We start from the raw sequence: 6,000 nt of genomic DNA, 5'->3' as shown, positions 1-6,000 counted from the left end.
GGCGTCGAACACCACATTGGCCTTGCCTAGGTGTTAAAGGATCTCATAGTCATAATCCTTCACCACATCTATCCACCAACGCTGCCTCATGTTCATATTCGGCTGATCCATAAGGAACCTCAAACTCTTGTGGTCCGTGTAAATGGTACAATGGACTCCATAGAGGTAATGCCGCTAAATCTTGAGGGCGAAAGCCACATCCCCTAACTCTAAATCATGCGTCAGATAGTTAGCCTCGTGAAGCTTCAACTGCTTCGATGCGTAAGCTATCACATGACCCCGCTACATCAAAACTGCACCCATGCCCGTAATCAACGCGCCACAATAAACCACGAATTCATCAACTCCCTCAGGCAGATTCAAAATCGGTGCCTCGCATAGCTGCTGTCTAAGAGTCACGAAGGCTTCCTGCTGCTTAGGCCCCCAGCGGAAGGTCACTGAATTCTTGGTCAATTGGGTCAAAGGAACTGCAATCTTGGAGAATTCCTGAATAAATCTCCCGTAATAACCCGCTAGACCTAGGAAACTATGAATCTCAGTTGGAGACTTCGGAACCTCCCACTGCATCACGACCTATATCTTCGCCGGATCGACCAGAATACCCCTCTGGTTGACGAGATGCTCAAGAAACAACACCTCGCACAACCAGAACTCACACTTAGAGAACTTTTCAAAATGTCTCTCCCACTTCAATGTCTACATCACCTCCCTCAGGTGCTCCTCATGTTGCTCCTGAGTCTTGGAATAGACCAAGATATCATCAATGAACAATATCACAGAACGATCCAGCATCGGCCTGCACACCCATTTTATGAGGTCAATGAACATGGCTAGAGCATTGTTGAGCCTAAACGGTATCACCACAAACTCATAATGAACATAGTGAGTCATAAAAGCTGTCTTCTGCACATCTTCATCCCTGACTCGCATCTGGTGATAACCGACTGTAGATCAATCTTGGAGAACCAAGATGCACCCTATAGTTGGTCAAACAAATCATCAATCCTCGGGAGGGGGTAACAGTTCTTCACTGTTACCTTATTCAGCTCCTGGTAGTCTATGCACATCCGATGCGACCCATTCTTCTTCTTCACAAATAAGATCGGGGATCCCCATGGTGAACTACTCAGTCTGATAAATCCTTTGTCTAGCAGCTCTTGCAGCTGCGTAGACAACTCCTGCATATCAGGAGGAGCCAACCGATATGGTGCTTTGGCTATCGGAGCCGCACTAGGGACTAAGTCAATCCTGAACTCAACCTGCCTCTCCGGAGGTATCCCATGCAGATCCTCCGGGAATACGTCAGAGTACTCTTGCACGACCGGTACATCATCCACTGTCGCCTTTCCCTTATCCAGGGTATCCATAACATAAGCGACGTAACCTGCGCAACCCTACTGAAGGTATCGCATCGCCCTCGCTGTTGAACATAAGATCGGTCCGTGCTATCGCCTCTCACCCTGGATCACTAACCCTCCCCAACTAGGAGTTCGAGCCCTCACTATCTGCTGCTCGCAATCGATCACTGCCCCATTGGGGATGAACCAATCCATACCCACTATAACTTTATTCCCTCGCAGTGGAATAGGAACCAAGTCTGCTAAAAACTGCTCATCGAACAACTGCAGTGTACATCCCCGATGAACCCTCACAACCCTGACGGTCCTATCATCCGTTATCTCAATATCTAATAGACAGTTCAACTACCCAGGATCTCTACTAAATCGCTTGCTAAGTATGAGCGACACAAACGATCGGGTAGCCCCCGAATAAAACAATACGAGAGAAGAGATACCGTTCACAAGGAATGATCCTAAACTAAAACACATAAACATAAGAAATAAGTAATAAACATAAAGAGATAATGAGAATATACATATCCGTCACCATGTTAGGAGCTGCCCGTGCCTCCTCTGTAGTAAGCTGAAAAGCCCTGCTTCGCGCCATAGGAGCCTCAACCCAGCCCTGTCGGCCATTCGTAATCCTCAATGTAGCAGGAGAAGGTGCTTCCACCTTTTCCGCAGCTGCTAAGCTCGGGCATTGGGACCACTTGTGTCCCCTCTGATTGCACTAAAAGCAAATCAGATCTGATGTTGTCGTGGTGGTGGTGGTGGTAGATGTGCAATCTCTGCTCAAATGACCATTTTGGCCGCACTTGTAGCAGCCCGGACTCCCCGCCTTGCACATTCCCTCGTGCATCTTGCCGCACTTGCCACAACGGACGTGGCTTTGCTGGCTCCTAGATCTATGGTCTAATACCTTGGGCTTCTTGCCCACATTCCCTGTCTGAACCCCCTCAGGTTTCCTCTTCTTCTCCATCTCCAAATCTAACTCCCACTCTCGAGCCCTAGCAATCATGTCTTCCAGCGTCTTGCAGCTGGATTGGCTCACAAACTAGCGGATATTACTCCGCAACATCTCATGATATCGAGCCTTTTTCATCTCCTCGTCCGTCGCATAATGCGGAACAAGAAGGGCTCTCTCCTTAAACTTGGTGGTGATCTCCGCCACAATCTCTGTCGTCCGTTCCAAATCCTGGAACTCCCTCGCTAGCTGTTGCACGTCAATCACAGGTACAAAATCGGCCCTTAACCTAGTCGAAAAATCACTCCAGGTCATCGCATCCAAAACTGCATCATCTCCAATGGCTCTCCCAACCTCCTCCTACCAGTCACGTGCCATGTCCTTCAGAAGACAGAACACAAGTCTAACCTTGTCCCCCTCGGGACATCTGATGGTGCGGAATGCGTTGGTGACATTCTCCAACCATCTGGTACTCGCAATGGGGTCCCGAGCCTAATGATAGTCGGGAGCTCCACATGCCTTGAACTCCCTAAAAGTGAGTGTGCATGACCCCATCATGGCTGCCACCTCAGTTCAAAAAGCACTCAATCTCTCATCCATAAGCTCCAGGATACCCTCCTTGATCGTGCCAAAGATCACAGGAGTCTGCTCTAGAATACTAAGTGTGATCTCGTAGGAGATGAACTTCCTCAACTGGTCATCTAGCTGCCCGGCTCCAGAGCCCGAGCCTGATCCCTGACCAGTGCTTGAAGTGCCAACTGACCTAGTGCATAGCATCACATACTTAAAATACACCATAACAAACATCAGTATACTCATTATATCTCGAGGGATCTAACACACTACAAGTTTCCTGGATTCATCTTGGCCTTTCTTGATTCGAGTACGGATCCTCTACTTTTAGTAGTACGGGCCCATACTACCTTCCACATATATCCGTACTTTCCTCAAGGGCTGCCTTGACTCCACCAAGTCCCTTCTACTACTAATGCTTCATGCGCTACTCTTTTCCTAGGCTTGCCCTAGGCAGTCACCAATCCACTCTCTGCCATCAGCTGCATAAGAAATCCCTACTATCTCCCCCTAATTAGCTTGCGAATACCATTACATAACACTAAGGATAGATAATTCTTCGAATCAGAGGTTCTACCCTATAAAGGTTAGACTCAAACGAGAGCTGCGAAATAAGGCTAAACCTAGCCTTCTGAAATATTTATTCCTCGCAATATGTAACTTAAGATATTCATTTTACTAGGTAGTTAAAGATAACTAGAACCCCTAAAAGTACAAAGCAAGCAACATTCAAGCATTGAGTAAACATAATCAAGCATATCCTAATCAGGCCATCATATCACTGACTAATCAGTGCTAGCATGCAGTTCATAAAGCTCATACACATATAACAGGCACATATGGCATCCCTCCTAGATCCTTAGCCCTAATCTAGCATGCAGTTCTCATAAAGCTGATACACATAATATAGGCACATACGGCATCCTTCCTAGATCCTTAGTCCTAATCTAGCATGTAGTTCTAACAAAGATGGTACACATATCGAAATAACTTGTATGGATAGTTTGGGAGACTTACTTGAGCTCGGCTGATTGCATGCACCACACCCTTTTCTCTTTTCAAAATTCTTTCTCTTTTCAAAATCCTTTTTTATAAAAATGATTTTCTTTTGAAAAATTTTAAACCAAGTCCTCAGGTTGAGTCCAGACACACCCAACTACCCAAGAGTGTGCCTGAATCCCTCAAACCAAGGCTCTAATACCAACTTGTAACATCCCAAAAATACAGTCCGAAAATTTCGTTTTAAAATCATTTAAGAAAAACCATAATTTATCGAACATCACTATAAAGATCATAAGCCATGTATCTCAAATCATCATCACAAAATATTGTATAAAAATCACGTGTAAAAATATCATAGTGAAAACGTCCCCAGGCTAAAACTGTGGTGTGTGTCATGCGATCAACCCGAGCCCTTCCCCTTGCTAATGGAAGTACCTGAAACCAAAACTGAAAACCGTAAGCACGAAGCTTAGTGAGCTCCCCAAACTACCACATACCATACATATAACAAATAACATAACTTTGGGACTCCGCCCAACTGAATCGGGAAGAACCCGACATCGGCTTACCCGACATGGGGCTCCTGCCCGACATCGGGCTTACCCCGACATCAGAACGCGTCTGGCATTGAACCTCGTCTAGCATCGGGATTTCCCCGACATACATACCACATATCATATAACAAAAGCACATAACATAAGCATATAACTTTCATCGGGCTTTCCCTGACATATATACATGATGCAGCATATCATATAACATAAGAACATAACATAAGCATATAAACATTCATCTGGCTAGCCCCCCAGCATCGGACCGGAGTCCGGAACATATGAAACATAACATATAGGCTAACATAGATCGGGCTTGCCCCGGCATCAGACCAGAGTCTGGAACACATAACACATAACATGCAAGATGATATGTGTATTTTTATATATATTTTTATGCACTTTATCTTAATATTTTGGCCTTATTTATTCTATTTTAGAACTAAAAAGCACTCATAATGCTTTGAATTATGTTTTGCAGCTATTCGTTGTTGATAAAGCACAAAAGAAAAGACTGAAGCGGGAACCGGACTTAGAAGCTAAAAGAAATTAAAAATGCTGAAGGAGTGATTACGCGCCGCGTAAATGGAAATCACGCCCCAAGTAACTGCCAAAGAGACTTACGCCCCGCGTAACTAAAGGGTACGCGCCGCGTACTGGTTGGCCTCGGATATGTTCAATCGCGTAGTGATCCTTAGTACGCCCCGCGTAATCCGACTTACGCCCAGCATACGTAAGTCGGCTACAAAGGTTATAAAAGTCGATTTTCAGCTAACCAGGAGGGGGGATTCGACTTCCAACTTAGTCTAGTCGATATTAAACTTCTGTTACGCCGTTTTGAGGGTTTAGAAGGCGGCCGGAAGGCCGTTAAGATAACGGAAGCAGAGATCGGAAGAGTTGGAGAGCGGATACATGTCGGTAATCATGTGGTTTGTTAACATGACCATGCTTAGCATTCCACTATGATACTATTATGTGTTTACTTTCTGATTTAGGTGTAAAAACCTTTTACTTTGTGTTTATGATTGAATGAAGCTTTAATTATTAGACTAATTGCTATATTAAATTGTTTGTTTATGTTTAATTTATCTTGCCAAGCTTGTTAAAAGATCCTTATGTGTTAATGATGATTATTTTCTGTTAATTGTTAAGTGAATTGAGTTGCATGAACATCTGCTTGATTTGCTTGTCTCTTATGATTTTTGATGACCATCGAGATTATAAGACTAGAAATAACGAATGTGAAACTAGGATTAACTAGAGAATAAGTAAGTTAATGTGTGAGCCTTGTTGGATGACCATCAACAAGAGGTTAAATTGAATTAATAATTCGATTAACTATATTTACAAAGTCTTGCTTGATACGAACTGAACACTAGGAAGCATGTTAGTTTAATCAACTGATCACTGTTTGAATTGACTTGTTTGCTAAAGGATTAGTTATAGTGAACGCAAATCTGATCATTTTAGGAATCGGTGAATATGAATAAATGAATTTGTATATGCAATTGTCTATGTTTTTAAGGTGTAATTTGTCTAAACCAAAGTACCTGAAGATATTTGTTTTCCT

This window comes from Lactuca serriola, chromosome 4 (assembly GCF_051521515.1).
Source record: "Lactuca serriola cultivar US96UC23 chromosome 4, Lser_US96UC23_V15, whole genome shotgun sequence".
Classification (NCBI taxonomy): Eukaryota; Viridiplantae; Streptophyta; class Magnoliopsida; order Asterales; family Asteraceae; genus Lactuca; species Lactuca serriola.
This window is presented reverse-complemented; position numbering follows the sequence as displayed.